Source organism: Leucopleurus acutus (assembly GCF_964270905.1).
Source record: "Leucopleurus acutus genome assembly, chromosome: 5".
Classification (NCBI taxonomy): Eukaryota; Metazoa; Chordata; class Mammalia; order Artiodactyla; family Delphinidae; genus Leucopleurus; species Leucopleurus acutus.
Window position 1 is genome coordinate 79,623,949 of NC_139147.1, and position 26,903 is coordinate 79,650,851.

Below are 26,903 nucleotides of genomic sequence, written 5' to 3' on the forward strand. Positions count from 1 at the left end.
CATTCAGTTTATGACAAGTGGTGCAGCAGAAAGAACATGTGTTTAGGAAACAGGAAGACCAGAGAGGTTCCATCACTTACCAGCTGTGTGACTTGGACAAATTATTTAGCTACTCTGTGCCTCAGTTTCCTCATCAAACCAATAAGAACAATGATAACAGTACCCACCACCACCTCGAGGATTGTTATAAAAATTAAATGAGATGATGCATGTACAACATTATGACAGTGACCAATACATCATCAGTGCTGAATAAGAATTCACTAATAATTGAGTGAAACCTGAAGATTAAATGGCATAATCTAAGAACAATTCCTAGTAGAGTTCCAGTCATATAATAGCTGCTCAAAGACAAAACTGATCTTCATTTGTTGTGCATTTCCTCTGATAGTCTAAACATGTCTTGTCTCACAGCCCTCTCTGACTCAGTCCCTAAACCCTACCACATGGCCAGCACATAACTTGCACATTAGAGATGTTCAGAGTCAAGGATCATATGATCCTTCTCTGAACTTACTGAGGAAAGAAAATCTAAGATGCTAATCTAAGATGCTAACTTCTCTGAAAGGTTGGGAGCTTCGGTTGTCCATTTTCACCGGAAATGTTACCTTCAATGTGAAAATTACTACCCGTAATTGAAGTCCTAAAACACACTAAAAGGCCTCAGTTGAATATTCTTATTTATTTCTGATACATTTCTCAAGAAATAAAGAAGAAAAATGATTTCCCAACCTCCACATTTTTAAACTTTTTGTCTGTCTTCTCTACAAAGACTACCGCATTACTTATAAAATCATTTATTTTGCATCAGGTCCTTCACAGATGGTCATCACAGGGCTTTCCTCAGTCATTCACTAGTGAGCAAAAGAGAGGAAAAAGGGAAGGAAGGAAGGAGGGAGAGAGGGAGAGAGGGAGAGAGGGGGAGAGAGAGAGATGGGAGGGGAGATTGTAAATACAAGAAATAGAGGACATTTGACATTAAAAGAAAACTGGCAGAACTGCTTCAACCAGGACATGAAAGGAAAAACAGCTGTAAAAGTACATCATTAAATTTGGTGGAAAGGAAAAAAGTGTGTGTGTGTGTGTGTGTGTTTAGGTGTGTGTGTACGTGTGCATGCATACACGCACATATATGAAAAAGAGCTAAGATGAAAAAACTATCCACCACTAGGCGGGAGAAGGGGTGCCCACACCAGGAGTTTTGGGCAGCGTGCAAAGGGTCACAGTGCTGCCAGGGCCCTGGGGCTGGAGGACTAGATTTACAGCCCAGCTGTGCTGTGTCATCCAACTGCCCCATCTGGAACAAGCCATTTCAACTCAGTCTCCTATGCTCAGAATGGAGCCCCCACGCCCCAGGACTGGTGTGCGATTTAAGCAACAAAAGAGATATGAAAGTGTTTTGGAAACACCTGTACAAACATAAATGGGCGTTAGTAACCCGTTTATTCCAGTGCGGAGGAGAGCGACTTTTCATCTGAGCCACCGTGCCTCAGAAGTAGAATCTACTCCCATCCCAGCCTGCTTTCAGCACAGGAAGAAGGGATAGAGACAGTTTTCCAGGGAGGTGATGCTTTTTAATTTCTCTATTATTTCCACAACAAAATAGCAAAGATCTTCCCCCCTTTTGTTTTTCCAAATAAAAATAAATTATAACCCTACCTTGCTAATAAATGCAGGCTGGAGCTGTCCTTAAGTAAAAGCTTTTGATAACAAATTACCTGCACTAACTGCTGTTTTACTGCTGAATTTTTCATTGTTGCTTAAGCACAGCAATTATGCTAATAAGCCTGGGAGGATGGTACATCGACTATTGAAACTGACAGATAAAATACTCGATGAAATGCTCATCTCACCTGAAAACTGGAAATCAGACAGCCTTATTAGTATTTATGGATACGGCATCTTAAACATGGTTTCTTTCAGATAAATATATATGAAATCAATGTTGTCTCCTAATACAGCCTGCCATTTCGGGGCCTCTGTGTGCTTTAAATTCAAGGGGACGATTCCTCATTCCCTCAGCGTTGCTTCTTGACAGAGAAACGAGAACTTATTGGTCATCTCTGCCACGGAAAGAATCGGGCAGTAAAATGTGTTTCTTCCTGCACCTCCCTCCCTCTCTGCCCATCCCATCTAATCCCCCCAAAAAGGGAAGGTAAGAACTGTCTTTCTGAGCAGAAACAGGAGGCAGATTTGACAGCAACAAGAACCATTTGTCAAACCATCTGGCTTCTCTCTTCACCTGACAGGAGGGAAGAGTGATGTGTCAGAAAGGACAGGGAATTGAGGATCCAAAGAGCTGGCTTCTCATCTTGAGTTTTGCCATTTCCTCCATGGGAGGACTTGATGGGACTCGGTTTCCTACAAAGGGACCTTCAGAGCCCCATGATCAAGTGTCTCTGAGAAACAAGTCTCCACGGCAGACATAAAAAATGGGGGCCAAAGCCCCAGTGTCCATGAAGAATGAAATATTCTAAGCCAAGGTAGACACACCATGGGAACCTGAGATTCTAGAACTTGTGCTTTGATTTACATTCACACGGTCCCTCCTTACCGTGTATCCCCAGTATATATTTGAAATGGTTCAGCTTAAATTCAGAGACCTCAGACACCAAATACAAAAAAATAAACAAGACTGGACTGTTTAGCAACTGTCCTCAGGAATTTAATTGGTTTTCTTCTTTGGTATCAATACATCACTTCTGGGAGGGAGCAAAGAAGAGAAGTCAGCTGCCTATTTTAAGCAGCAGAAACTAATGCTATCTGAATATTGCAATATTATTTATTGAAAAAAATCCTTCTTTAGGGGCTTCCCTGGTGGTGCAGTGGTTGAGAGTCCGCCTGCCGATGCAGGGGACACGGGTTCGTGCCCCGGTCCGGGAAGATCCCACATGCTGCGGAGCGGCTGGGCCCGTGAGCCATGGCTGCTGAGCCTGCGTGTCCGGAGCCTGTGCTCCGCAACGGGAGAGGCCACAACAGTGAGAGGCCCGCGTATCAAAAAAACAAAACAAAACAAAAAAATCCTTCTTTCCTTTGATTTCCATATGAACCCCATAAAGCAGGAAAGAGAAAATCCTCTTCTCCAGAAGCTGCTGTAGATAAGAAAATTAAGAATCAGAGAGGACTTCCTCATCCAGCCAGAGTACGCAGGTTCTGGGGTTAGGATGAGCAGTTTTGCCTTCTGACTAATTCCAGCCTGCCGCCAAGCACACTCAGGTCCTCCGGGTCATGGGCCTGCTGACTCACCCCAAATACCCAAGTTACTAGTCACTGCTGGACAAGAGAGGCAGTGAACAGGAACCTCAACACCTGCAGCAGCCACATCAGTGACTTCTCCCACCACCTTCAAAGGGCTGACATTCCTTCCAGAAGTTTCTATGTCCCCCGGGTAGGTCGTAGGCATGGAAAAATTCAGGTTTGCCCGGAATGGAGGAATTTGACATGTTGTGACAAAACTGGGCACAGATCCCAGGACTCCAATTCACTCTGGGGCCTTGGAGAGTCCCCTTCCTCTATAAGCCCCCGTTTCTTCCTCTGTGCCGCTTCGTCTTTTCAAGACAAAAGATGTCCCTTGGCCATTAGCAGAAGGGAAAAGAGAGAGAAAATGGGCTTCAAAAATACAGAGTTCAATGCAACTCACAGAGGGCCCTCACATCCCTTTCTTCAGCAAATCCTCACAGTGCAGCCGAAGCTGCACTGACTATTATCCCCATTTTGCAGATAAAGACGTGAAGGCCTAAAAATTCAGAAATTCCCCCCAGATAACACAAGAGCTAGGAGATCCTCAGCCCATAGCTGGGGGTTAGGGGGAAATGCTGGTACAGGTGGTCATCCCCAAGGCAGGGTAGAGCCAGTAGATTCTATAGGCGTTAAGCATAACGTTCCAAGACACACCACCTCCAAAAAAGAGAAAATTCTGGTATTCTTTTAGTATTAGTGATCACACCACCCATGGGAGCTGACCCACTCGCTACCATCCCCCTCTGCTTCACACACCTAGCAAGTCCAGACACCCCTTTATCTTTATCATACGAGGACCAACAGTGCAATCTGCAAAGCATCATCACAACAAATTCATCTAGTAGGAATCAAAAAGCCATGCACTAAGAAGTCTATTCACTCGCCCAATTTTCATAGGTCTCACAAAGCAGGGCCAGCACCCAGACCCAGGCCCCCTGTTCTTTCCACTTGATTAAGCCACCCCTGAATTGCCAGGGCCACCATCTCTTTAGTAAACAACCACAGCAGAAAGTCAGCTCTGAACTGAGACATCTCCCAACAGAGTAACGATTCGAGTCATACTTCGAGGAATAATTTCTGGGAAAGCAGAGGAGGTGATGCTATCAAACAGTGAAACTTAAAACTCCTACTCACTACCTGCCTGGGAGGGAGCAGGAAATGGGGCTGAGGCCCTTTCCCTACATGCTCCCCCTGCCCATTTCTGTCATTCACAGTCATTACTAAACTTAGCGCTTTAAGCAAATGAAAGATGTTTCCTAGCTGCATGGCCTTGGGTAAATCCCCAACCTCTTTGGTCCTGTTCCTAATACACACTTATGCACACATGCACACACACAGACGCACGCGTGCACGCACGCGCACACACACACACACAGCTTAGGACCGTCCCTTCTTTTCCCTAGTGGGATGGTGACAACAGAAAGCCCCTGTCCTGCTTATCCTGAGAAGTCCCGCAGCTACACCATAATTGTTCATGTGTCTCCAGCCTCTGCACCCAATACTCTGACCAGAACCCTCCACGTCTTCCTTGGGTTTCCTAATTCCCATCCTCCTTCTGCTAAGCGCCACTTCTCCATCCTCACCTGCCACTCTCCTCTGTTAGGCCTGGTCACCTCCACCCTGGACCAGCAATAACTTCTCTCTCCATCACCAATCTCAACCTTCCCCTCGCATCCAAAATCCACCTTCCCCAACTGAAATACTGCCAGCTCTCCAACAAATGAAAGCTCTTAAAACACCCTCCACTGGACTGGCTGCACTTCTCCAGACATGCTCTGGTTGGTATCCTCCTAAAATCAGCCTCTCCATGACTAACTCTATTCTACAGGTCTGGTTTCTAGAGAGAAAGGTTTTGTGCCCAGGACACAGGAAGGAAGCATGGCGCTAAGGGGAACTTCAGTCAACACCTCTGAGACACATCGCCCCACAGCATACATCTCACCACTCCAGAGAAGCTGGGGCAGTGGGAAGGGTCAATCCCCGGGCCAGATGCTGAGAAACACCACCTTGCTAGGGCTTTTACAAACATTCTCTAATCTTTACAACTGAGCATGCAAGGTATAGTTAATGCCAAATAAAATCCACTTCAATTGGGGCTCAGAGAGGTTTAGTAACTCAGTCTCACTGAAGTTATATAAATCATCCTAATTCAAGCAGCTACTGGAGCCGGGCTCATAACCAAGTCGATACAATTTCACTGAGATTCTCTGTTGTTGAACCATGTCCGGTGCTACCTGCCAGATGCTTTGCCTAGATAATCTCAGTTAACATACATAACAACCCCTCCTAGTAATTATCAGTGTCCCATTTTACAGATCTGGAAATTAAGGCCACATGCCACACAATATGTCTCTGGCATATTTAGGACTGGAAGCATGGGTCCTGGACTTGCTCTTTTTCTCCTTCCTCTGTATCACGCATCTCTTTCACACCTGAAGTCTCTCTCTCTATCTGTGATGTGTTAAACATAAAGCGTTTTTCTATGCATGAGTCACTAGAAGCAATACTCAGTAGTCCATGCAGAATCTGCACTGCAAGTCAGGAAAAGGTGTTTCACAAGCAGCAATTGAGTTAAGATCCCAATAGTGATGGTGGAAGGTGGATTTCTGGAGCACGCCATGTGCGTACAGCCTGACCCTGGACTGTTCCCAAGGGTCAGAGTCACAAAGCAAGGCTGGAGTTTCACTCAGTTTCACAAAGCACACCTTGACTTGTCCACCTTCCTTGTAGCAGGGGCAACCGCAAAGTCTTTTTCAAGAACATTTATAACCGAAGTCAGAAATCCAGAGGTCATCACATAAATCACTTCCTCCTCTTCAAAAGGAAATCTTTTCCTTTGTTGAGGAGCATGGGCTCTACGCGCGCGGGCTTCAGTAGTTGTGGCACGCAGACTCAGTAGTTGTGGCTCACAGGCTCAAGAGCGCAGGCTCAGTAGTTGTGGCACACGGGCTTAACAAGAGAAGCCACCGCAATGAGAAGCCCGCGCACCGCAACAGAGAGCGGCCCCCGCTCACCACAACTAGAGAAAGCCTGCGCGCAGCAACGAAGACCCAATGCAGCCAAAAATAAATTAATTAATAAAATTGTTTTTAGAAAGGAAATCTTTTCTGATAGAAGGAAGGTTGACACTCCAAGAACTTGAGAGCTAGAAGAAGAGATGGTGCACCTTGACCTATCTCACTGGGAATGTCACCAGCATCTTAAGCAGACATCACCTTTCCCTCTGCCTCTGCAAAAACAGGATTAAGAAGGAGGCAGGGAAAAGCTGATCGCTGCTCTTAAGAGCTACAGGTCCCTAAATCAGTTCCCAGGAGCCCTTCTAATTCCTTGGGTTAACTGTAGATAACCTTCCAACCCCTCAGGCCTCCTAAGTAATTCAATTTAACACATATTTACAGAGTGCCTGAAAATGCCAGCTACTGAGCTAAGCTCCAAAGGCTCAGAGATACCCGCCTTCTGCAGATCAGAGCTCAGAAACAGATATCACCCATTAAAATACAAGATGGTCTGAGAAAGCGTTTCTCAAAATACAAACCATGGGATGGGGAATGTAGGAGCAAAGAGACTGATTCCAAATGGGAAAGCTGACGTTTCTGAGAAGGCGGAATTTGAGCTAGGTATGGAAGGGTGCTGCCGGGCCTCCACAGCCGGCCAGGCAGAATGGCCCTCCACGTGGGATGGAGAGTATGAGCATGGGGTAGATAGGGGGAGTCAGGGGGCTGGGGAAAGGCAGCCTGAAGTCAGATCGGGTAGGGCCCTGTGCAGGCTTATCGCGTATATTAAGGACACTGGGAGGCCAGAAAAACACAAGGCAAGTCTCATGACAGAGGCTGTGAGCTCACTACTCTCAGGGCACCCCAGCAAAATAAAACCTACCCCTCCAAAAAACCAAGGAACGTACATGTATATGCAGCCAACCTCCTAGCATGCCACAGACAGAACAAGGAAAGACATGTTATCACTCACTCATGCCCCAATATGGCCTCTTGAGTCTGGACATGGTACCACAACCTCCAGTGTTAAAGACAAGGAAACGGAAGCCCAAGAAAATGTATTGGTGAGACCTGGCAATTCAGAGCTGGAACTGGGTGGCCAAAGCCTGATTCTCCAAAGACCTATAACATCATGCAAAGTATGGTCTCTAAGACCCAATTTAAGCTAAGGACAGAGATTTTTTAAAGTGAAAAGAGGAAGAAAGGTAAGAAGGTAGATAACCAGGGAGGGAGGGAAGGAAGGAAGAAAGGGAGGGAACAGATGAGAAGGGAAGGGTAGGTAAAGGAAGAAAGGAAAGTCTCCCAAGGCCACAGTGAGAAGGGAAAACAGTATAGGTACCACTGCCTACGGATAAAGAATGATTATACATAAGTCAAACATAGGGAATTCCTTAAAGAAACTAAAAATAGAGTTACCGTATGATCCAGCAATCCCACTCCTGGGCATATTTCCAGTGAAAACTCTAATTCGAAAAGATACATGAAGCTCAAAGTTCATAGCAGCACTATTTGCGATAGCCAGGACATGGAAGCAACCTAAATGTCCAAGAAGAGATGAATAAAGAAGACGTGGTACATATATACAATGGAATACTATTCAGTCATAAAAAAGAATGAAATAATGCCATTGGCAGCAACATGGATGAACCTAGAGATTCTCATACTAAGTGAAGTAAGCCAGACAGAGAAAGACAAATATCATATGATATCACTTACATGTGGAATCTAAAATATGAAACAAATGAACTTATTTACGAAACAAAAACAGACTCACAGACATAGAAAAAAAAGGAAAAAAAAAAACTTACGGTTACCAAAGGGGAAAAAAGGGTGAGAAATAAATTAGGAATTTGGGATTAACAGATAACACACTACTATATATAAAATATATAAACAACCAGAACCTACTGTATGGCACAGAGCACTGTATTCACTATCTTGTAATAACCTATAATGGAAAAGAATCTGAATCTATAATAGAACTGCATCACCTTGCTGTACACCTGAAACACTGTAAATCAAGTATACTTCAACTAAAAAAATAAATAAATAAGTCAAACATGGCACTGCAGCTCCAAGTGACTGTTCCAATTTTGATAGTCCTGGTATTCTTTTGAAAAAACAAAGAATGTAAACTTTTGAGGTTTTTTTTTTAAACCAAGAAATAAATATATATTTATAGCAATATAAATGTACAGGGGAAAACTAGACACATACTAAATTTTTAATGATGGTTCCTTCTTGGGAGAAAAAAGGATGAGGGAGTAGGAAGGGGTTTGGTAAGTTGCAGAAAGGTTCACAAACTCACTCACTCCCTGCATCCTCACCCTTGCAATGTAAGTTTCAAGCGTCTCTACCCATGTTACTACAAAGTGTGTATTCATTCATGGACCCATAAATTAATCCACTGCCTGTTTCATAATCCACCCTACGTGTCTCCATCTTATCTATAAATATGTAGAAGATTTTAAATGCTTTATTAAATTCAAAGGTCTCCCTACTACGAGTAACGATAGCAACATTTACTGAATGCTTAATATGTGCAAGGTGTTGTTTTAGGATTTCACATGCATTACTTCATAGAGTCTTTCTCTGTTCTATCATTAGCCCCACTTTATAGAAGAGGAAGCTGAGTCACAGAAATTAAGCAACTTGCCTAAGATCGTGTAGCTACGAAGCAGAGGATGCTGGATTTAAACCCAGACAACCTGACTCCAAAACCTGCCCGGTCTACACTATGTCTATGATATCACTCTAATCCACCAGCTGATTAACTGAAACAAAAAGGGAAATGGCGAGGTGACCCTGTTCCAGCTCCTGGTGAACACAGCTTCCTTTCAAAGACTCATAAATCATCTGTCGAAAAAGCAAGTCTAGAATTATACCGGGAATCACAATAAAGTCAGCAGATTCTAGACTCCGGATACTGGTTTGTTTGGGTTTTGTTTTGTTTTTTTTTTTTTTTTGGTAACTGATATCTATTTCCTCATCTCTCACTTCTGGCATTTCTGCTGATTTCCAGGTTTCCTCAGAATTACTGGCCTCCCTTCCACAGTCACCATCAGACGTTCCCTGTATCCTGAGATGCAGTACATGTGTCCCATGAACTTTGAAATCATTTAGTAGAGCAGACTGCTCTCTTGCAACCTCCTCTTCTGTCGAGGACATCAATTTCTTCTTAATGACGTCGATTCTACCCTTCCTAGCTCACAGATCATCCCCTTTCCCTTGATAGAGATGACTGACAGAGGCAGAAAACAGTCATCTGGGCCATTACATCACCCTCCCCAGGTTACAGAATACTAAAGGACTCCCTCCCCTGGAGCCCATTCTAATCCCATCCCTGCCCAAGAAGTAACTGGAAACGAAAGGCTGTGATTGGCTGCCAATTACATCATTGCTCTACAGGCCTGACTGAACTCTTAATTAAGTGAATGCCACTTTACTTCCTCACCTGACTCCACGGATGAATAAATAACCACAAAGAGAACAACATGGGGTGAAGGCAGTAATAAACTATCGCCTCTGGCTCAGGTAGGAAAGAGGAACCATTTGCTGGGGTCACCTGTCATTAAGAACGATTTGGTCACCAGGTGAGGACATACAGTTCTCTATATTAAATTAGAGGAATGATTCAAAGGGGACCAGTTTCAGCTGACAAGAGCAAAAAGAAAATCAATTTCAGGTTGCCAGGACAACTAGACTTTTCCTGCAAGAATAAATTTGATACAGCCCTAAAATCTGACAACTAAATGTTTCCTCACATTACATCATATCCCCAAAACGTTTGTTGAACCAGTTAGATAATCAAGCCTACTAATTACTTTCTACAACATCCATAAGACACAGGATTGATGCTCTTGGCTCCAGTCTGGCTTCCCTCTAGCAGCTCCACTCAGTACCTTAGTTTTACAGTGAATGAGGACTATGATGTGCTTCTTCAAATAAATCTGAAGGCTTATCATTGTCAGGTTGTCCTTGGATCCTGGAAAAGGGAAGGTGAACACCTTTTGAATATACATCCCCTAATGGCTGAGATCTATACCCATATTCCCTGTCGTATCATTCACCAACTACCCCTTCCAAAGAAGGGGTCCAAAGTCATAGAATTATATTTAACACAATGTTGGATCTAAAGGGACTTGGGAGATGACCCTTGTTTTACCAGAGAGTGAATCCAAGATACAGATAGGCAAAGCAATGGCTCAAGGTCAATACAGATGGTCAACAGCCAAGTCAGGACTGGAATCCAGGTCCTTTGATAATGGCTTCTGGGCAATTTCCTTAAATAGCTACCATCATTCCACCTCTGCCTTAGAGACTCTGGGAGCTAAAGTAAAGTCCACTTGGTCTCCTATTAATCCTCATGAGGCAATGACACCAAATGGCCTTATCCCAGGAGTTCAAAGTCCTGACCCCAGATCCAATAATATCTGATGAGATGAGCCTTCTCTATGCGTTTATGTTCTCAGAAGGTTGAATATCAACTTACCTCCAGGGGCTATTAAAAACAAGAACAGCTAATAAATCACTGGAAAGCACTCTGCAAATGTAAAGTAATACAAAAATGCTAAGCACCAATAATATAAGTGGCCCAGGCTGAGGCAGGTCCCTGGAGAGCAAATGATTTCAAGGGGCTGAGCTGTGCTCACCAGCATCCACCAGAAGATGTGAAGGTCATGCCTCTCTCCAAACTTCACTCTCTTCTCTTAGACTGCTCTCAAAATCTCAACTATACCTCTAGATCTTATTATAACATATTGTATTATGATGGATATGCAGGAAGGTACTTGCCATCAGTTCATACGGTCATAGAGTCTTTGCTAAGTGTGGAGAAACACTGAGAGGAGATCAGAATCCAAGAGACAGGAAAGTAAATGTCAAGCTGTCCCTCATTGGTGATAAACCAAGTAAACCATGAAAAACAATGAACCCACTAGAAGGTACCTGTCAGCAAATCCAGCCTTGAGAGCCAATTCAGAATCTGATGAGAGGTCAGAAGAATAAAGTGCTCTGGCTACAGGTGCCAACGGGAGAAAGAAGTGAGGAAAGAGCATTCCTTCCATCCAATACCTAGTCCTTGACTCTCATAAGCAAGGCGAGCAGAAAAGGGCGGGAGAGGCAACCAGGGGTGAGTAGAGTAATTCAGAAATCAAAAGCTGGTGCCAAACCCTGTCATCACATTTTGTGTGATGTTGGGCAAGTTACTTAAACCTCTCTAAGCCTCAATTTCCTCATCCATCCAACACAGATAATGCTACTACCTACTACACTGGCTGGCTTTGAGGATTAAATGAAAGGAAATATGGAAAACAATTTAGTCAGTGCCTGACATTTAGTACATGTGCAATAAACAAGAGTTATCATGCTAACCAGAGAGACTGGGGGCTGGAATCCAGCACAGAAACAAAAGGCAAAAAGTAAAGCATGGGACTTCCCTGGTGGTTCAGTGGTTAAGAATCCACCTGCCAGTGCAGGGGACACGGATTTGAGCCCTGGTCCGGGAAAATCCCACATGTCGTGGAGCAACTAAGCCCATGCGCCACAACTACTGAGCCTGCACTCTAGAGCCCACGAGCCACAACTACTGAGCCTGCGTGCCAAAACTACTGAGCCTGCGCTCTAGAGCATGCAAGCCACAACTACTGAAGCCTGCGCGCCTAGAGCCTGTGCTCTGCAACAAGAGAAGCCACCGCGATGAGAAGCCCGCGCACCACAACAAAGAGTAGCCCCCGCTTGCCGCAACTAGAGAAAGCCCGCGCACAGCAACGAAGACCCAACGCAGCCATAAATAAATAAATAAATTTATTTAAAAAGAAAAAGTAAAGCATGATGTTAGAGGTCAAGATCATGGGAACAGAGACGAAAAGCTCTATCCTACCAGTTCTACTCTGCATCTACTAGGGAGTTATCATGGTCGCATTCCCAAATATCAGATTTAGGGGTAGATGACAATAACCCAGAAATGGTCAGGCATCTGCAAACCTCAGACTTGAGTGGAAATGCAGAAGCACTTGAAAATTCAATCACTCGATCAGTGTAACGGTCAGCTCTCTGCCTCTGAGCCACTAAAACCTAGGACTGAGTAATAAATGTGGCTCCAAGAGTCTCATCCCAAAACAAGAAACAAACTTTAGTTTTTGTAAAATGCTCCCCCTCCCACCCCCAGTTCATTTAACAGACTTTAACACACATGGACACAGTCCATGCTTCCTAGGGAGGTGAGAAATGGGCACAAGAACCATGAAATTAAAGAGGAAGTCCCATTAAGTCAAGCCCAGATAAAGAGACATGAGACTTCAGAGAAGCAAAAGAAACTCAATTTACTGAGCTTCTATTCCGGCAAAGATGCATGATAAGAATTGAGAAGAGAATCAAGGAAGACCTCCTGAGAGAAGCACCTATGAGCTGATAATCTGCTGGAGTACCTAGGATTTGGGGCCACATCCATCTCTTCAACAGGATCCGGACAATGCAGTGCTGCTGGATGGGCAACCAAAAGCTCCAGAGCCACCAGCCACCCTTCCCTCCAGGTTCCAATTGGCAGCATGGGCATCTACCCACCACTCCATGCCTGGAGGTGAAGCAGGAGCACAGGGAAGCTAGGGTGTGGGCACAAAGCTGGGAGCAAGCCAGCATCAGGGCTCATCTGCTGCGCCCCCATGTACAAGGCACAAGCAGACATAGAGAGGAGACAAAGAAAGGAATGAAGAAAATATGGGCTTCTTGGTAAGACAGGGTGAGAGAATAAAGGGTGCTGAGTCAGGTTATGAAGAGGAAAAAAATGAGAGACAAGAGAAAGAGTAGGAGGAAAGGGCAGAAGGAAAGAGCTGGTGTGTTGTTTGTGGTGTTTATTGCTTTAGGCATAATTCTGCCAGATCATTTTTTTAAAAATCATACTTGTGTTAAATCCTTCAAATGTCAGCTTGAGAGGACTTTGTTTTATTCGCTGAGAGGAGTTCCTGGAATATAGTAGGTGCTGAATAAATATTTACTAATTGAATGAATAATGCTCAGCTACAGTGGGTCACTGTTGCTGAGAAGAAAGAGGCTTTGAAAGTCACCAAGAAAAACAGCAAGATTCTGTTTATACTTCAGTTCACTCACTTTCATAAGGTGGGATAACACAGGTGAAAACGTAGTTCATGGCTCCTGGTGGGCAGTCACCGCATATTCACCAAATTTGAATCAGACTGACCCACGCTTCAGGACAAAGGAAAGGCAGGCCATTCCCTGGATGAAATCCCTCTTATACTGATGATTCAAAGGCAGGATGGGCCCTGACCATTCCACTGTCTCCTTTGGAGAAAGGTGCCCTTTTCCATCGCTTGAGAATACCGATGGTCTGGAAGTAAAATAGAGGTGACGACTACAGACTCCGTAAAAGACATAACAGTTGAGGAAGAGGACAGGATCCAGAAAGGACTGGATTTAAGCAGGGAATTAAAGCCTTGCCTATCAATTAAAGACTCGCCTATCAATTTTCATGATGTTCCTTCCATCCCTCTCCTAACGGTAACTGGAAGGCTTAATTCCTAGGAGTTCAGAAAGTAACTTTGCCCACAATGAGGAATATACAGTGACTTGAAGATGGAAACACTAATTGCAAAATGATGAGAGGGGTCAACACCAACCATTTCACTCTACCACCATAAGATCTATCAGAAGTTTCTATAGCCCGTTATTATTTATTACACATGAAGCACTTTCTATCTGCAAAGTGCTTTGGAATTGTGTTTTATGAGTTACTCAGCATTCTTAAATCTAAACACAGCTAAAGCCCTAGCGGAGGGGGGTTAACCCTGTGATTTACTTATTCATCACACTCGATGGGTCCATCCAACTCCTCCCAATGACTGAACAAGTCGAGGAAGGGGCAAAGAAAGCACAAAAACTGATAATCCAATCAATCCAGTTCTTTTGTCAAGGCCCCTGGTACCGGCAGTAAGAGGTACAGAAATGTATCTGACACAGCTCTTGACCTCAAGGAATTTGTAGTCTAAGGCTATCTGAGGGAATCTTTATGCTCCCTTGCAACTTGAAGAGTTTGCATTTCTAAGAAAGTATAAATAGTTTTCAAATCCCGTGTGCAGAAACATGTTCCTACATGATCCAAAATTTGAGCAATTATACAGATATAATTCTGGCCCCAAAAATGGGAGTTGAAAGAATACAATGTGGGCTCATTTCCCCCAATTTTCACCTTCCAGAATCAAGATAAGCAGCCCCATATCATGTAAGAGGAAATTTTAGGAGAAATGAGAGTTAATAATCTCTCTCAAGAGCAGACAGCCAACCCAAGGAACTTACTCTAAGAAGAAAACATAAATTTAAGAGAAGGATTCCATTTTCATAAAGCCACTTAACAGATGAATAAATTAACACTGATGGAAGTTACAAATAGTTTGGGTGTTTCTCTAAACATTAAAGATCAAAGCGTTTGGAGCAACGACCCCCTACAATAAGAGATCACATGAAGTAGTCAAGTACAGTCGGACATAACACCTGATGAGAATAACAGAGGAGGGACTGATGGATGAGAGGAAAGATGGGGTATTCCACACACATTTTAAAGTCCTTCCCAACCCTTGGTTTATGATTCACTTCTACGGATTAGCATCTAGCACTAAACCTGGCACATATTAAATGTCTGATAATTTTTAGTTCTTTGCTGTCTTAAGTAAATGAAAGTACACGTGCCAAGAATGAACAGTCCCAAACTAGAAATCCTCAGTTCTGTTCCCTGTCATAGTGCCCTAGTTGAGAATTCAGCTGTGAAAGTGAACTGACTGTCACATCACCCTACTCATCACCAAGACTGATTCACCAAATATTATGGCTCGCACAATTCACAACTAATTAAATAGCATCTTCTGCCATCCTCTGATGGGGGAGGTGGGTGTGTACGTGTACGTGTGTGTGTGTGTGTGTGTGTGTGTTTATCCTGATGTATTGGATAGGCTGAAGCTTCAAAAAGAAACACAGTGCAGGCATAAAAGCACTAGACAAATCTCTGCCGTGCCAGCTTTTACCCTGCGACACTGGGCAGCCTCTTCAACTTTATTTGAGCGTCAGTTTGCTCTAAAGTAAAGTGAGGGTATATTCTTTAGCCTGCCACCTCACCTATGAGGATCTGATGAGTTAATGGGTGTGGAAAAGGGTTAGTCCACTGGAAAGCCCTGTAGAAACCTACATCACATATCATACTCCCCGAAGGGTTAGTCACAGCCAATAAATTATTACTGTTTATGTGATTGGTCTTCCCTGTGGTTTTCTCATAATAGCACCAAGGGTTTGTAACCATTACAATGTATGCTTTCTACCAAAGCAGAAGATACACTGTGCTCAGTCTCCTTAAATATCCCCTAACTCACTGGTAGAGTCTATCACAGAGGCCCAGGATCCTGATTCATTCTTCTCGATTCCACTCCAGCCCCAGTTACGCTGCCTGGTCATGGTGCGCAGTCTCCTCTTTTTATACACACACCTACCTCCGTGGCGCCAGAGGGCTCAAAGTCAAGATGAAGGCCACCCATGCAAGGAAAGGCTGCAACCATCAGTTGGAACTAGACTGTGAAGGGAGTTGAATGCCTTGCTAAAAAGTTTGGTCAAAATAGTATAATGAGTGGGAACCCACAGAGAAGCCATCCTGTCTTTGTTCTCTTGGACATTAAGGAGGACTAGTCAGAACTCTGTGCAAGTTGATGAGCTCAGTGTGACTGGGGATATGAAGTAGGAGCAATATGAGACACGAAGCAACGATCTGGAAATACGTTCAATTAAATAACCTCCAAGGCCCACTAGCATTTCACTTTCCAGATGGAGAAATGAAGGCCTAGAGACCTGAAGCATCTTGACCAAGTCACAAAGAAAGCTCACGGCACAGGTGCCAACAGAACACAGACCTCTTAGCTCCCGCTCTCTCTGGAGCAATCGCTCTCTGCTTTCTCAGTACTTGCCTGTCTCCTCCTCCACCACCTAGGACTTAGCGTCTATGCGGGAGCATTTATTGGTCCCATCGAAGGGGCCGTCGCAGCAAAGCAGAGCAGCACCGGAGCTGAGCCTCAGCAGGGAGAAGGGGCTCCCCTGGATGCCTGCTGAACCACCGTGGGCTCCTCCAAACAGCACCTTTCCCCGAGCGCTCAGCGTGCTGGTGGCCATGGGCTGCCATCAGGATGGGAAAGCCCGAGGGCTGGAACGTTTTGTCAGGGAACAGAGAAGCCTCCCTTTATCTCAACTGAGATAAATGAGAGAAAGAAAGAAATCATGTCTGGCCTCATAAAGTAGAAATGACTGCGGTCCTCTCGAGGGCCAAAATTTTGTATTTTTATTTCTTTCTTAACCTTCTTAACATGTGTGACAGGCAAGTGACTCATCCAATTACTAACTGGAAAGCCAACACCTCAATTTCACATCCCTAGTTCCATATCCTGAGGTGTGAGGAAGTTTCTGGAGCTGCCTCCTACCAGCCCCGCTTCTCCCACAGAGGAGACGGAATTTATAAAAGACGCAGACAACTGATAAGGCCACTACAAGGCTGCATTTGCTAAGTGCACACCTGTTCCTACAACTCTGTGTTGGGCATACCTGAATTTGTTCTCCAACAACAAGAGGGACCAGCAGAGGGGGAAGACCTTGAGGAAGCAGTAAATGCACCCATCTCCACCCTCAGTAAGAAGCTATCTGCCAAGTGAAAGGCTAATAACAATGTGTCTAAGTTATATTTAAGGAAATCACAAAGAAAAATTCAAGACCAGGGTTTTTATTGTGTCTTTTTAAGTTCAAACCACAGAAAGTATTTGGAAGAATTAGAAACTACTTTCTGTGGGGAATTCCACAGGAACTGGAAAATCTCAGGCAAAATTAGAACCAAAGACAACAGAAATAGTAGAGATCTCAGAGATCATCATATTCAGCCCTGTCACTCTGACACTGAGAGAAAACAAGCCAGAGAGAGTTTCACAGCTGGATGGCGGTCTTACTGGGCTGAGTACCCACATCTGCTGACTCCAAGAATAATTTTTTAGTCCTCATTGCTTGCTAGCGTTGACTTCAACACTGACTCCAAATTAAACCTACATGTGACCCAAAAGAAAAGGGAAAATAAACTGTTCCCTGTGGCAGATGCCTGGAACATTGGCTTCTTTCTGAAAACGTCACAGTTTCATGTTCTGCAGAAGATGGAAACCAACGAGGGTCCTGTTTTGTCAGTTGCGAAGGCACACTTCTCAGGAATGCATTTTATGTCTGGTATTCTCCCTCCACTCCCTCACCCTGTTTCTCTTTTGGCCATATATGGAACTGAGCTCCAACGCCTGGGTCACAGAACTCAGGCCTCGGGTATGAAAGCAATCTGCTTTCTGAGCTGTTTGTCTTTACTGGAAATTCGATGAATCCATCTAGGAAACATTTACTAAAATGCAAAAGCCAGGGAGAATTGATTCACACCCTGAACTTGGCACAGAGAAAAAGATTTTTCTTTTGCTCACCCAAAGGTATGCTAACCAGATTCTGTGGAGAAAGTGACAAATTTAACAAATGTAAGAGGGTCTCTTGCTCAAGAACTGTGTGTGTGTGTGTGTGTGTGTGTGCACGCGCGCGCGTCTGTGTGTCTGTGCGTCTGTGTCTGCAAATGCTGATGTGTGTCTTGGGGGAAGGGAGGATAGTTGTCCTAATACAAGAATTAGAAAGACAAAATTGACACTGAAGAAAGCAAGACATCACCAGCAAACCAATCAGAATATGTATTAGGCATTCATCTTCCCTGATACGACTTAGTTACCTCTTCATGTGGTGTCTGACTTTCAAACTTTGGCAAATTGCATTTCAGAAGCAGAAAATCTCTTTGAAAACTGGCATTACCTGCAATTATCATTTCAATTTAAAACAAGTATTTACTGAGCATCTATAATTCCCAACAATATTTTTGAAAGGACTTATACGAAGAGAATTCAATAAGCACATTCCCCAGACATGTAAACTTAGGACAGAAAGATCAGGAAAGAAAAGCTATTTTGAGTGAGGGAGAAACCAAGGGCCCAGGAATAGAAATGACTTGCCCCGTGGTGCACAGATCAGTAATTTCCTGTGGTGAGCACATAAAATCTAAAAGGAAAGGAGAAGAGACTGCATAGAGATGTTACGAGTTCCAAGAGCAGAGAGAAAATGACCACCTGTTAACTCTCAACAGTATGCGGCACTCACTGTAGCGTGTGGTCACCCACAAACTAGCCTTGTCGTTTTCAAGAGAGCACTTTTGGTCTCCCTAGTGAGGACCAAGGATGGGCAGAGATCACATCCTCTATGTGAAAGGCCTCTGGAGGCAAGCAGTCCTGGTTGGAATACGCGGTCCATTGACTCTGTGAAGAGGAACCTTCAGCAACTTACTTGTCCTCTCAATATCTCCAGGGATTCGTCTTCAAACTGGACATGATCATTTCTACCTTATACGGTAGCTGAAGAGATTAAATGACCTTTTTACAAAGTGTCTCCCTAGCAGTGTTTGACACATAAGTAAGCACTTAATAAACAGTAGCTGTTAGTAGCATATTCATTCATAATTCCTGCTACAAGGAGAAAGAATACTTCGCTACAATGGTATGAGTCAGGGAGCCTAAGGTTCACATCCCCGTAATTCTTCCCAAGCTGACTGTGAACTGTGAGCCTAACTCTGATTCTACATGTATTACCTCGTTGAGTCTCCTCTGCATCTGCATTATCGTGAGGCTCAAGTGAGATCTTACCTAGAAAAAAAGCTCTTTAGAAATTGTCTTGCAATGTGAAAATGTAAAGTATGATCATAAAGGTCAGAACCTTCTTTGGGGAACAGTAGAGTGTCATACGATTGTAGGTACTGCGTAAGTATCAACAGAGAAATGAGAGATGGCCCATGCTTTACTTTTCTGCCAAAAAGCAAATTCAGCATTTAAAAAAAAAAAAAAAAGGTTTCCTTAAAAATGGCTTGAATGCCATGCTACTCCCCTCATAATGCTCCTGAGACAGAGGCTGTGAGCCCAACAATGGTAGCAAGAGTTTACTGAGATGACTGCTCGGTGCAGTGCAATGAACAATTATGAGGAGCTGGCCAGGGCAGGCCCAGGTGAGGAGGCCTGGGGGCGGAGCAGCCGCCTGAGAACAGCCACCTGAGAACAATCACCGGAAGTGAGGGAGCCCAAAGGCCCTCAAAACGTGGGATTTCACAGCCAGTGTAAGATCATGTCTCCCTCTGGGCCCATCTTCCTCATCTGTACAGGTGCCACTTTCTCAACCTTGAGAGATGTCCAGAAAGGCAGAAAGCTTAAAGAAGCCAGAAGCATGGTCGCCAGGGCTGCCAGAAGTCTTGAAGCACCTCCATTACAATGGTTTTCAAAGTGGGCTCCACAGAGGCACGGAGTTCTGGATGAGAACTTGGCCCTGGACAGAAGCCTATTTAACAACAGCATCACCATATAACCATACTTTGGTTATTCTACATTCAGGTATCTTCTGCTTTTCGAAAGTTTTCTTTATAGCACTTTGCTTTTATGAAAGACCTACATTACATTTGTTTTCACTCACCAAAAGAAAGCCGAAGAGGATTTTCGCTTTACTCCATTTCGGCTCATAAAACATTTTATACGAACGCTCTACTTCCGGATAGCAGGGGAAACCTGCATTGGGATTTCCCATGAGGGCCAGTTAATGTTTCTTGGATGAAGGCCTGGGAATGAGGGGCTAATGAGAAACAATCAGAAGGGGTTAAAATCGCTCCAGAGAGCATGCACTGCAATCAGAGAGGTCAACTTCCCCCCACACACACCAAAAGGCTGGAAATCTCTAGAAAGATTTGAGAAGCAAGAAGTGGAGGATCATGGGAGCCAGAAGGACAGGTATCCCAGGTCTGGAAGTTCCTTAACTTCTGTCCTCCACGCTCATCTCTGGGTCTTCACACCCAGGTCAGCCACCCTGGAAGAAAGCCTCTTCCTGCATGGTGGCTGGGCCCTGAAGGAGAAGGGCGAAGCCGGGACAGGAGAGCACACGCTTTTCTCTGGTTCTTCAGATGGCACTCTGGCAGCTCAGGTTAAAGTCCCTCTTGGGCGCCAGTAGACTTCAGCTTTGCATTCCTCCACCTCTCCACGGGCCAGATAGCAATAAGAGGATCCACGTCAACCTTAGAGGAGTCTGGCGAAATCGCAGGCAGGACTCTCCAATCTGCTTAGTAACGGCAACAGAAAGTGCTAAATTAGTGAGTCAAGAAATATTTCTGGAAGAGCTATTCAACCGGAATGCTTGGAGATCCACCCGCATTGCAATAACTCGATCTGTCCTCATCTTTTAGAACACCCGTGAGCCCGGGTTTAAAAGACGACTTCACAGCTCCAGGGGCGGCCAAATAAATAAACAAACACATAGAAAGCTCTCAGTGGCTGATTGAAGTTATTAGGGAGAAAGTTATGTTCTCAATAAGGATGCGATCTCTCTCTCTCTCTCTCTCTCTCTCTCTCTCATTTCACATCTTTTCCCCAACCACTTTTGGTAGTGAGCAATTTGTCACGCTTCCAAGGGAAGCGACGCAGTCTCCTGCACGGCTGATCCATCTAAAAAACACATCATCTGTCTCTGCGGCAGAAAGCCCAGTTGGAAGAAGCAAGTTCTGTGCGTTCAACTAGAAAACACTTCTTGTTCTCACTGTCAAAATAATTCTGTATTAAACTTCTGGGATATGTGACTAATGTGCTTGGAACCTTTTGGAGCGACTGGTTTATTTATTTTAGGGAGGGGAGGGCTGCTGCTCCTGCTGGGGGTGAGGAGAGAAAAAGAGGAGGAAAAAGGATGGGAAACCGCGAAGAACAGGCCCAGGGTCTGCTCAGACCTCACATCGGCTCCCGGGAGCCGGCCCTGCCAAACTTCATTATCAGAAGCCAGACAAGGCCCCAGGCCAGGCCGGAAGAGGAAAGAAAAGACATAGAAAGGCAGGCAGTGCACGCTTCCCAGAGTCAAGGTTGCCTCACAGTTCCTAAAAAGACTCGGAAAATTAAAAAGTAAAAGCAAAATAAAACACACACGCACCAGAGTAATGCTATCACAGCTCTTTCTAAAACTCATAATCCCTCCCTTCTGCTTACAGGGGAAAAAGCCCCCAAACCTAGAGGAGGGTGCAGGATTTACCCCTTCTATGATTCCTCACCTCCGCAGCCTGCCACTCCCCACGCTTCTATGTCTTCCCATACCTCTGCTGCTCCCTTTGTCTTGAAGACGCATGTCTCTCTTCCTTGTTGATTAAAGTCCTAGCCATCTTTCGAGACCTTTCAACACCACACCCCCCAGTGAAGCCTTCCCCAGCAGCAGCAAACAGCACCTCCAGGTGACCACCAGTTGTGGGCAACCCAATCTACCTACTCCCGGCCCCCCCTTCCATCCCCAGAAGCCAGAATCCCCACAGCAACCACAGTGCGCATGTGCACACACATACACACACAGCCAAGCCCTTGCAGTCCGAAGTCCAATTTTCTATCTCAGCATCCCCCGCAAATAGCTTGAGGCCTGCATATGCCAAGCACTCAGGAAGGCAAGCCCATCGCTGAAACTTGGTACCTTCCACACCAAAGCATCTTTAGTAGTAAACTCAAGAGACCAAAAAAAAAAGTCAGCTGAAAAATCTTCAGAAAAAGGCCAGGAATTTGCTCATGTTAAACCTCTAGAATCAGCACTTGAAAACTGCCCTGCTCACTTCTCAAATCCCGTTGTGTGGTCAGTCTCCTCTCCAGCTTTGAGTCAGAAAGTGGGTGGAAGTCTGGGAAAAGAAATGAGGAGGGGTGGCAGGAGGGGAAGCTCCCAGTGGGAAACAGATCAGGGAAACAAATCTAAAACACATCATTTTTATAACTGAGATCGAAATTATCTGCTTGCCTTGTGTTTCGTTTTAATTTTCCTCCAGCTTCTCATTTGTAATACTTATACGATTTAAAAAAAAAAAAAACAGAAAAAAGAAGAAGGAAAGAAGATGTTTGGAAGTGAAGAATAGGGATGGGAGAGTGACCAGGACAACGACGAAAGAAAGAGCGAGTTAGTCTGCTTAGGCAGGCCCTCCCTCTGAACTTTCTCTCCAGGGAGCTATTTGGCAAGAGAACTTCAGAAAACAGTTTTCACTTTCCTTCTCCAAACTCCACCTCCCTCCCCCACCTCATTTTAAGAATCAGCTCCAACCTCCTAAAGAGGGAAAGATAAAGTGAGACCCAATTCGCTTCACATTTTATACCACTTAAGGAAAACCATTTCTTGGAGCGACTGCTTTACAGTTCAGAGAATAACCTTCTCTCTCATCCCGTTTCTCTCTACTTCTGCAGTTTTCCTTTCATTCCTGTCTTTTTTGCCTTTCTTCAACTTGGAAGGGGTTCTCTGCCCTCAGAACTAGCCTCATCCTTCTTCCCATTCAAAATATCTCTTCTCTCTCCCTCTCCCTCTCTCATTTTACAGATAGAACAACACACACAGTGTTGTTCCTATTTTTTTCTATCTGTAAAATGAGAAGTTGGTTCTATTTTCAACACACACAGATAGAACAACACACAGTGTTGTTCCTATTTTCTTGCCTTTATTAGAAGGTAATAAATACCCACAAAGTGTAACTTTATTCATTCATTTATTCAATTTAAATATAGCTTAATAAACACCTACTAATAAGCATTCTGCTCTCAAGGAGCTAATATTCTAGTAGGGGAGATCAAACAAACCCATCCAAAACTGTAAAGCAACGTCGATGGTGATGTGGCAGAAGTGGTGATGGCAGAAGTGATGGACCTCCCCCAGCTCCAAGAACCATGGACGCCTTCCTAAATAATGCACCTGGCACACAACAGAATCTCTAAAAGAAAAGAAATCTGTTAAGGGAATAAAGAATATGTGAATTAGTGAAGAAAGAAATGGATAAAGATGCCTTTGAGCCTGGCCTTAAAAGGATGATTAAGATTTGGACACACATGAAATGAGAGAGCCAACATGTTAAAGTTAAGGGTCACAGCTGCACAGAGGCAGGAGAATGAGGGGACCGTCTCAGGAATAAGAAGTCTAGTGCAAAAGGCAAATGCTATCAGTAGAGGCGTTGGAAAGGTACCCATTTAGTAAACAAAGCAAGCACTTTCTATGTAATGGATTAGGACCTAGTCACTGGTAAACCTTTACAAATCCTAACTCACTTACTCCCCAGAACAATCTTCTTGCCATTTTACACATGAGGAAACTGAAACACAGGTGCAGTATCCTGCCCAGGTAAGAGTGCTAATTGGCGGTGGAGCAGTCTGGCTCTTAACTGCTACATTATCACATCTCCACACTATATCAGTGTCAAGGATAGATCACAGAGGGCCTCAAATGCCAGGCAGGAGTCCATGCTTTGTTCTGTATGCAAAAGGAAACAACTGAAGGTTTGGGGAGTTAGAATAACAGGGTCACATTTAGAGAGAATGAATAATTTGCATGTGTGTATAAGACTTATTGGAGCTCATGAATGAATTACAGACTAAGATGAATCCACCTCAACTTCACTCCCTGCCCCACCCCTGGTCAGTCACGCTCATCCGTCACTGTTTCATTAAGTACACAAGTTTAACAGGATACGCAGTCATTTCTTTCTGTGTACACTCAGACCCTGAAATGTGATTGAAAAAGTCTGTTCCCATCTGCTTTCTGGGCCCAGGATCCCATGGAGCCTGCCATAGAGGGAGAGCATGGCTGCAGTCAGCAGTGAATGGCCTCTTGGTCCAGCCAGAATGCTGCGAGAGGCAGCATTGTACATGTATTGAATAGTCACAAAAATAGCTCTGAGAAAGGACGCGGGGAAAAAACCTGCACTCTTTAGAACTGACGTGTTTTTCCTCTTCTCTTTCCACCACTGCTTCTATGACCTAGTAAGGAGGTATCACTGTCGAGTAGGAAGAGCCCTGGACCGGAATTCAGGAGACCTGGGCTGAAGTGTCGATTGCCACTTTTTTTTAATGTGATCTTGGACAAGTTCTAGGCCTCAGTTTTCCTATCTGTAAAATGAGAAGTTGGTTCTCAACCAGAGTGATCGTTCCCCTTTGTGTGCGCGTGCATGCGCGCGCGTGTGTGTGTGTGTGTGTGTGTGTGTGTGTGTGTGTGTGTGTATGAGGTTAGCCTGCCTCAAAAGAGATGAATGTGCATTTTGGTTGAAATACAGTATTTTTTTCATCTCAAATGCTTTAAAAATATTATACAAAGTAGAGCTGAGAACGAGATTGTGGAGAGTGAGTTCAGGTAAAAAACCTGGTGTCACAGAGCCAAACAGAATTCCACAAATAAAATGTCAAAGTACTGACCTGTCAAGGGTGGCATTACAAGCGGTTTTCTTTTTTTTTTACACTTTCCTCCACATTCTAAATTTACAACATGAGCACATGTTACTTTTACCAAAAGAACCACTATGTTTAATATTAATTTGATTATTACTTAATTTTAATAATAACCGGAATCATACCTGCAGGGAATGTCGGGAGAGTCCAGAAGCTCACTAACAATGTGAGCGTCTTCATTTTGGTAAACGAAGAACAGAATAGACTGTCATGACTGCCCCTGTGGCCCCCGCGCACCCAGCCACCCTCCCACCGCAGCACGTGCGGCTTCCGGGTGTGCGCGCTTCTGCCAGGCTGAGGCCCGGAGGGCGGAAGCAGCATCTCCGGCTCTGGTTAATGCCTGCGCCTAGCAGGGTGCCAGCCCCATTCTAAAAGCTTAGTCGTGTGATATCACTCATAGGTGGAACCTAATTTTTTAAAATGATACAAATGAACTTCTTTACTAAACAGAAACAGACTTAACAGATATCGAAAACAAACTTACGGTTACCAAAGGGGAAACGTGGGGAGGAAAGATAAATCAGGAGTTTGGGATTAACATACACCCACTACTATATATAAGATAGATAACCAACAAGGACCTACTGTATGGAACAGAGAACTCTGCTCAATAGTCTGTGATAACCTATATGAGGAAAGAATCTGAAAAAGAATGAACATATGTATATGTATAATTGAATCACTTTGCTGTACACCTGAAACCAACACATTATAAATCAACTATACTTCAATAAAATTTTTAAAAACTGAAAAATAAACGTTTAGTCAATATGTCCTCAAATAACAATGATCTTGCTTAGAATTACTACAGGAGTAAAGCTGATAATATCCAATTTTATCTAAAGAAGTTTTTTAAATCATGAAGCCATAAAAAAGGGGGGAAGGGTCATTTTAAAAGACATGTAAACAACCGCCACCATAAAAAATCCAGGCTCTTCTTTCACAGAGTTTAAACATGAGCCTCCCTCCCCAGTGAGCCTGCAGGGGATATTCTGTAACTAGGTCACCGGATTTCACTCTATCACGGTAGACCTCTCCAAATGTTCACCAAAGCTACCAACATCTCATGAGGTTAATTTTGGACAACTGCTGAGTTGAACTAAAAGTAACACATTTACTCAAAAAACATTCAGAGAACGGCTCCAATATTCTCAGCACAGCAGAAGACACCAAAATTAAGAGGCTGCCCCACCCTCCAGAAGCTTACAGAAGGGGAAGAATTATACACACGCATAAATAAGAATAGCTCAAGGTACAATGTGATAAGTTCTAAACGTGCTCCCACTCAAAGCAGTGTGGGGTTCTAGGAATGAAAATGTTATTTCTAGCCTCTGGGATGAGGGTCTGAGGTAATGTTCCAGCAGGACGAGAAGGGAACAAAGGCAGGGATCAGGCAGACCCTGGTCCAGGATACAGTTCAGCTGGCTGGAGCCCAAAGACCGTAAAGAGTGGCCTTAATTCCAGAGTGAAAGACTGGCATCAGACGATGGGGAGAATTCTGAATGCCAGCCTGGGAGGCTGGGTGTACTTCCACCAGAGCAAGAGGCAGTGCCTCTGCGTGCACAGTGATCTTGTCAGGTGAAGCCAGTCTTTTCTACGTAGCAGTAAATTCAATCAGTAAACAGAAAGTAAAGAGGCTACCTATAAACATATATCCAAGCTAGTGTAAGTAAACCACAACAGGCTCAAGAGTAAAATCGTTGGAAGTAATTGTAAACCCACAACTAGAAAACACACTCCTTCCAACGCTGAAGATCTGGTGCCGGGGTTGGGGGAGAGAGTGAATTAGGAGGTCAGATGGCAAAAGTCATGGCTCTGTCTTTTGGTTGCTCCAAAGTGGCTCATTCCCGTCCTCTAAGGCCACTGATTTCAGTATCTGTGTCTGTTCCCATAACACCTTCTCCAAAGTCTAAGACACCTCAAAAAAGCATGAATGCGGGGGCTTCCCTGGTGGCGCAGTGGTTGAGAGTCCGCCTGCCGATGCAGGGGACACGGGTTCATGCCCCGGTCTGGGAAGATCCCACATGCTGCGGAGCGGCTGGGCCCGTGAGCCATGGCCGCTGAGCCTGCGCGTCCGCAGCCTGTGCTCCGCAACGGGAGAGACCACAGCAGTGAAAAAAAAAAAAAAAGCATGAATGCTTTGGATGAGTAAATTCAACCTCTCAATGGAATGATAACATCATAAGATTGAGGGTTCACTGAAGTCAGAAGAAAACATACCACATCAACAAAAGAGTGAAGAGAGGGCTTTTCTGCCCCTAAAGCATTGACTTTGGCTGGACATTAGAATCCTCTGGAGTACTTATTTTTTTCAAATGCTGAT

At 44.3% G+C, this 26,903-nt stretch overlaps 1 protein-coding gene across 3 annotated transcripts in view; it reads right to left on the bottom strand.

The window, feature by feature from the left end:
• Positions 1-26,903, bottom strand: part of LPP (LIM domain containing preferred translocation partner in lipoma) — a 685,690-nt gene that overhangs the window by 549,674 nt on the left and 109,113 nt on the right. Inside the window, exon 3 of one of the 3 annotated variants that reach the window (XM_082839407.1) lies at positions 10,136-10,218. The exons of the other annotated variants lie outside the window; for them this stretch is intronic. The gene's annotated coding sequence lies outside the window, so the exon portion shown is untranslated. The remainder of the gene's footprint in view (positions 1-10,135; positions 10,219-26,903) is intronic. 3 annotated transcript variants of the gene reach the window in all.